Here is a 7173-nt window from a genome sequence, read left to right as displayed (position 1 = left end):
CAAATCTGACTTCGTATGAGGAAGTTATGATTTTTCTAAGATTTAGCATAGCAGTGCACAGCCCGAAATCTGAATTTTAGATCGGTCGATTTTTAGCCGACGGGATCTAAATGAAAGTTGTAGTACTCGTAAATACCAACGCGTGGATATAAAGAACGTCGATAATGGAGCTCGTATGCGAAAGTTATGGACGAAGCTTAGTCCCTACTTTTCGAGCGCGGCGAATTCGATACAGTTTTGTAAATCCGAGATAGAATGAGAATTAGCCAACGAGGTCTAAATGAGAGTTGAAGATCTCATTAATAGGAACTCAACGGTAAAAAGACAGACAAAAATGGAGCTCGTATGCGAAAGTTATGGACGAAGCTTAGTCCCTACTTTTCGAGCGCGGCGAATTCGATACAGTTTTGTAAATACGAGATAGAATGAGAATTAGCCAACGAGGTCTAAATGAGAGTTGAAGATCTCATTAATAGGAACTCAATGGTAAAAAGACAGACAAAAACGGAACTCGTATGCGAAATTTATGGACGAAGCTTAGTCCCTACTTTTCGAGCGTTGCGAATTCGATACAGTTTTGTAAATCCGAGATAGAATGAGAATTAGCCAACGAGGTCTAAATGAAAGTTGAAGATCTCACTAATAGGAACTCAACGGTAAAAAGACAGACAAAAATGGAGCTCGTATGCAAAAGTTACGGATGAAGCTTAGAGACTACTTTACTATAAAACTCCTATAAATACAAGGGTAAACTCCTCATATTTTCTTCACACCATAAGCCTCTCTTTCTCTCTCTAACTTCTCTCTAGCCTCCCTAAACCCCTCCCAAGTCTACGGAACCTCCCTAGCACGAGAAGAAAGCCCCGGAGCGCCCGACGGCTCCGAGAAGAAAAGCTTTCGGCTTGGAAACGCTGCTCCAGCGAAGCCCGGTTTTTAATAAAAACTCGATGTAAGTGAGCTACGCCTATACTATATTTAATATAGATTTTATTTAATTATAGTAACATTATTAGGACCTTAAAATAATTATTTGGGCTATTATTATGAGTTATATTGAGTGTTATTTAACGCTTATATAATAGTAATAATAGCTAGACTATTAATTAGTCGTGGTTAACGTTAAAAACTAAACCCTAGTGGTATTGATACTAGGTTTTGTCGAGGAAAATTGTTTTGAGATAACGAAGTGCTGTCTGAGTTCGGAATCACCACCTAATCAGGTGAGTGCATGGTCTCTTTCATCTTACACATAGATATGAAGTATTTTAATATAAATTACGTGTTATGTGTGCATATTGTCTGAATACTTGTTGTCTATGCTGGTGAAAGATTTGTATACATGTTTTAAATGATGTAAACTGTATAAAGTATTTTATATCTACAAAATATGTTGGGTAAAACATGGGTATATGAATGATGATGGATAAAAGCTGAAATAGAGGAACATTAGTAGTACGGACCTAGTGCCCTATAGGTATACATTGGCAGCAGTGGACCTAGTACCCTATAGATGAGCACTGGCAGCTGCGCCACAACCCGTAGATGATTTAGATCTACGGTAAACGTCCTAGCAGCTGCGCTATAAGGATAGTATCGGCAGCTGCGCCTAATAGGGAGCCTTATGACCATGACAGTAGTGTTTAAAGGTCAATACCGGCAGAAGCGCCTCATAGAAAATGTCCTAATTCTGGCAGCTGAGCCTAAGTGACAATATTAGCAGCTGCGCTTGACCAATGTGTCATTGGCAACAATGGACTTCATGTTGTTTCCTTAGGATGATCCTTAGGAATGAATGAATGAGAAATAGCTGATTCTTAGGGTAGATCCTTAAGAATAAAGAAGATAATGGGGATGGGTAATTGGGTTGATTGTTTGATTGTTTAAACATAATAATTATATTATTGTGGGTTGAAAACCCTATGTACTCACCAGGTTTCCCAACCTGACCCACTCAGTTTATTTATATCACAGGTGTTGATATGAAGTGACATTACACTGAGAGATTTAAAGAGATGTAGATCACTAGTGTAAATAATTGTAAGTTCTGTTTATGCTTATGTTTCTGTATTAACGATGACATCCCAAACGTTTTAAAATGAAATAAATACGTTTCTTCGAAAATGTTTTAATAACGTATTTACCATGTTTTTCTGGGAACAAATTCCGCAACATTTTTATAAAATGAAGTACTCTGATTTTTATAAAGCATAAACAACATCGGTCTTTTCTGGCCGTGAAAATGGGGATGTCACAGTTGGTATCAGAGCATTAGTTTAAGCGAACTAGGAATATGGATTTATTTCTAGACTTAAACTTAGAATGCTAAGCGATGATTGTGAGGTGTGAGCACTAGCTTATTTTAGGAATTATGCCTAAAATACTTTTATGTGCTAAATGCTTTATGCCTTATATGCTGTTATTTATTCGGATCTATGGTCTGTTGCCGACCGGATCTGGAAACCTTATATGTTTAGGATTCTAAACGTACGACTACGATATTAGAACTAGCATGTAAACGTTTCGGAGTGATAAGGATGATTTAAACGTCAATCCTAAGTAAAGGTCTAGATTCACCTTATTCGGTGTATAGATCAAGATGGCAAGGACCCGTAGCGGAAACGTGAATGCAAATGAGGATAGGAACCAACCCCTAGTGGTTTAGCAAATACCTGTTGTAGAAGAAGTTACACCTGAGCCAGTCACGATGGCTAGAGTTCAAGCCATGATTCGGGCTATGCGAACTGAATAAAGGGAAGAAATGAGGAGGATGTCGAATAGGGACGAACCTACTATGCCCAATGAGCAACCCGAGCTGATTCCCGAGCAATCGGAGGAAGGGAACTACAGTCGCCAAGTGAGTCAAGTAGGGACTCAAGATGGCCTGGAGAGGAGAAACGACAAGGATGGGCGAATGTACAAGAATTTCTTGGGTGCGAAACCACCAAGTCTCTCAGGAAGCCCAAAACCTGTTGAGATTATGGATTGGATCTCCGAGATGGAAATGGTGTTTGAGAGCTGCGACTGTAGCGAGAAACAGAAGAATGTCTTCGCCGTAAGACAACTGAAAACTGGAGTCTTGAGCTGGTGGAAGCTATTGGCAGATACGATGCCACGAGGAGAAGCCTTAAGGATGTCATGGGAAGAGTTCTTGGAACAGTTGAAAATGCAGTACTGCTCGGAGATAGATCTGATAGACCTAAACAACGAGTTTCAGAACCTGAAGAAAGGGAAGATGAGTGTTGATGAGTATGCCACCGCATTCACCAAGAGGATGAAGCTATTCCCCTACTTGGTGCCTTCTAAACTCTCCAAGATTGATAGGTTTGCTAACGGACTGCCCACTGACTTTGGCCCAATGGTCAAAATGGCAACTACCTTGAAAACAGTTGTTAGGGCAGCTAAGAACGTAGAGGCCCAGGTAAGAGAAAAGGGTCTAGAAAAAGATAAGTCAGGAGAGAAGCGGAAGTTTGAAGGATCTTCAAGTTCCAAAAAGGAAAGCAAGACTACCCAAAGAGAGAGGGGGCTACAAAGCCATATGTGCCGCCAAAGCAAAAGGCGAGAACATTTCAAATGATCCTTGACGAAGCAGATGACAATGCGAAGATTCAGGAGTTAACGCTTGACATCCAAGGATCGAGTTATGGAGTAATCATGTAGATAGTACCTCGCGATGTAGCCTGTTAGGGGCATAGTTTAGGGTGAACTTGAACACCTATGTAAACATTTTAAGGAATAATATAAAACCTTCGTTTTGATATTTGATGTGTTAAACTGTTATGTGATTTTCTTGTATGGTGACTTGGAAAACTGCGAGACAATACTTGGGACGGGTATGAGTAGGTGTGGATGGTAGTAGAGGCCTATACTACCGGAAGCACAGGACTCACACTTGGATCAGGGAAAGTCACAAGGTTACCAAGAAGCTAGTAATTGATTTCGTTTTATTCAAGTGTGTTGTTACCATCGTTTCGGTAATGACTAAGAAGATTGTTGATATTCCGACCCTAGTGGTCATATCGAATCGAGTCCGACTACGATGAGTATGTTGTGTGGTTCAGAGAACCAAGTTTGATGTAGCGTCTGACTTAAACCAAACGGTTGAAATCAAAGCGATCAATAGAAGTATCACACTCGTTGTTAAAGAAGTTGGTGGCTAGAAATGCCTAATGTTAAAGTGTGATTATATCACATTAGAACATGAAGGAAGGCATAGTCTGTTTTAGAATTTAACTCTAAGAGACCTAAGTCTAAGTGTTGCAACATACGATGATAGGTCATTAGAATATGACACATCGATCTATAGTAGTAATAAAAGAACTTATCTCAAGTCCGTATCTAGCAAGGATCGAGATTGTGACTTGAAGGTCATAATTTGGAGTCTAACCTGAGGTAGAGAGCAGGTGCACGATCGAGTACTCTTACAGTCAATGAGTTTAAGAGATAGAATCAAAGGAATGTAGAAGTTATAATTATTACCTAGGATGAAGAGATGACGTATGGAGTCATTATACGACCCTGTTTCGTTGATGATTCCGGGACGTAATCATCCTAAGGGGGAGATAATTGTAACGCCCGCAAATATGGGCTAGTCAAATTAGAGGCAATAGGGGTCGAAAACGACTTTTCGACAAAAGATTATTTAGAATAAATAATCTTAACCAAGTTGTAGAGTATGTTACAAGGTTTTCGTACATATAAAGAATGCCGAAAACCGAGTTATAACGAAGAAGTTATGACCCGTTGAAGTTTCGCGACGGAACCGGCACGATACCGGGAAGCGTAAATAGTGAATTTACGATAGAGAGAGATTTAGCCTTAGCGATCTAAACGAAAGTCGTAGAATATATTAAACTAAGAAAATGGATAAAAAGAACGCCCAAATCTGACTTCGTATGAGGAAGTTATGATTTTTCTAAGATTTAGCATAGCAGTGCACAGCCCGAAATCTGAATTTTAGATCGGTCGATTTTTAGCCGACGGGATCTAAATGAAAGTTGTAGTACTCGTAAATACCAACGCGTGGATATAAAGAACGTCGATAATGGAGCTCGTATGCGAAAGTTATGGACGAAGCTTAGTCCCTACTTTTCGAGCGCGGCGAATTCGATACAGTTTTGTAAATCCGAGATAGAATGAGAATTAGCCAACGAGGTCTAAATGAGAGTTGAAGATCTCATTAATAGGAACTCAACGGTAAAAAGACAGACAAAAATGGAGCTCGTATGCGAAAGTTATGGACGAAGCTTAGTCCCTACTTTTCGAGCGCGGCGAATTCGATACAGTTTTGTAAATACGAGATAGAATGAGAATTAGCCAACGAGGTCTAAATGAGAGTTGAAGATCTCATTAATAGGAACTCAATGGTAAAAAGACAGACAAAAACGGAACTCGTATGCGAAATTTATGGACGAAGCTTAGTCCCTACTTTTCGAGCGTTGCGAATTCGATACAGTTTTGTAAATCCGAGATAGAATGAGAATTAGCCAACGAGGTCTAAATGAAAGTTGAAGATCTCACTAATAGGAACTCAACGGTAAAAAGACAGACAAAAATGGAGCTCGTATGCAAAAGTTACGGATGAAGCTTAGAGACTACTTTACTATAAAACTCCTATAAATACAAGGGTAAACTCCTCATATTTTCTTCACACCATAAGCCTCTCTTTCTCTCTCTAACTTCTCTCTAGCCTCCCTAAACCCCTCCCAAGTCTACGGAACCTCCCTAGCACGAGAAGAAAGCCCCGGAGCGCCCGACGGCTCCGAGAAGAAAAGCTTTCGGCTTGGAAACGCTGCTCCAGCGAAGCCCGGTTTTTAATAAAAACTCGATGTAAGTGAGCTACGCCTATACTATATTTAATATAGATTTTATTTAATTATAGTAACATTATTAGGACCTTAAAATAATTATTTGGGCTATTATTATGAGTTATATTGAGTGTTATTTAACGCTTATATAATAGTAATAATAGCTAGACTATTAATTAGTCGTGGTTAACGTTAAAAACTAAACCCTAGTGGTATTGATACTAGGTTTTGTCGAGGAAAATTGTTTTGAGATAACGAAGTGCTGTCTGAGTTCGGAATCACCACCTAATCAGGTGAGTGCATGGTCTCTTTCATCTTACACATAGATATGAAGTATTTTAATATAAATTACGTGTTATGTGTGCATATTGTCTGAATACTTGTTGTCTATGCTGGTGAAAGATTTGTATACATGTTTTAAATGATGTAAACTGTATAAAGTATTTTATATCTACAAAATATGTTGGGTAAAACATGGGTATATGAATGATGATGGATAAAAGCTGAAATAGAGGAACATTAGTAGTACGGACCTAGTGCCCTATAGGTATACATTGGCAGCAGTGGACCTAGTACCCTATAGATGAGCACTGGCAGCTGCGCCACAACCCGTAGATGATTTAGATCTACGGTAAACGTCCTAGCAGCTGCGCTATAAGGATAGTATCGGCAGCTGCGCCTAATAGGGAGCCTTATGACCATGACAGTAGTGTTTAAAGGTCAATACCGGCAGAAGCGCCTCATAGAAAATGTCCTAATTCTGGCAGCTGAGCCTAAGTGACAATATTAGCAGCTGCGCTTGACCAATGTGTCATTGGCAACAATGGACTTCATGTTGTTTCCTTAGGATGATCCTTAGGAATGAATGAATGAGAAATAGCTGATTCTTAGGGTAGATCCTTAAGAATAAAGAAGATAATGGGGATGGGTAATTGGGTTGATTGTTTGATTGTTTAAACATAATAATTATATTATTGTGGGTTGAAAACCCTATGTACTCACCAGGTTTCCCAACCTGACCCACTCAGTTTATTTATATCACAGGTGTTGATATGAAGTGACATTACACTGAGAGATTTAAAGAGATGTAGATCACTAGTGTAAATAATTGTAAGTTCTGTTTATGCTTATGTTTCTGTATTAACGATGACATCCCAAACGTTTTAAAATGAAATAAATACGTTTCTTCGAAAATGTTTTAATAACGTATTTACCATGTTTTTCTGGGAACAAATTCCGCAACATTTTTATAAAATGAAGTACTCTGATTTTTATAAAGCATAAACAACATCGGTCTTTTCTGGCCGTGAAAATGGGGATGTCACACAAAACCACCGCCCTTAAGGTCAAGAGCACTCAACTTTCAAAC

General features: G+C 39.1%; 2 long non-coding RNA genes across 2 annotated transcripts; both read left to right on the top strand.

The window, feature by feature from the left end:
* The first annotated feature begins 791 nt into the window (after positions 1–791).
* LOC145100122 (uncharacterized) lies at positions 792–2071 on the top strand. Its single transcript, XR_013704839.1, has 3 exons — positions 792–949; positions 1153–1220; positions 1972–2071. It is a non-coding gene; the product is annotated as an uncharacterized LOC145100122 (long non-coding RNA).
* Positions 2072–5668: 3597 nt separating this feature from the next.
* On the top strand, positions 5669–6948 carry LOC145100121 (uncharacterized). Its single transcript, XR_013704838.1, has 3 exons — positions 5669–5826; positions 6030–6097; positions 6849–6948. It is a non-coding gene; the product is annotated as an uncharacterized LOC145100121 (long non-coding RNA).
* The last annotated feature ends 225 nt before the right edge of the window (positions 6949–7173 follow it).

This window comes from Lactuca serriola, chromosome 4 (genome assembly GCF_051521515.1).
Source record: "Lactuca serriola cultivar US96UC23 chromosome 4, Lser_US96UC23_V15, whole genome shotgun sequence".
Classification (NCBI taxonomy): domain Eukaryota; kingdom Viridiplantae; phylum Streptophyta; class Magnoliopsida; order Asterales; family Asteraceae; genus Lactuca; species Lactuca serriola.
This window is presented reverse-complemented; position numbering and strand designations above follow the sequence as displayed.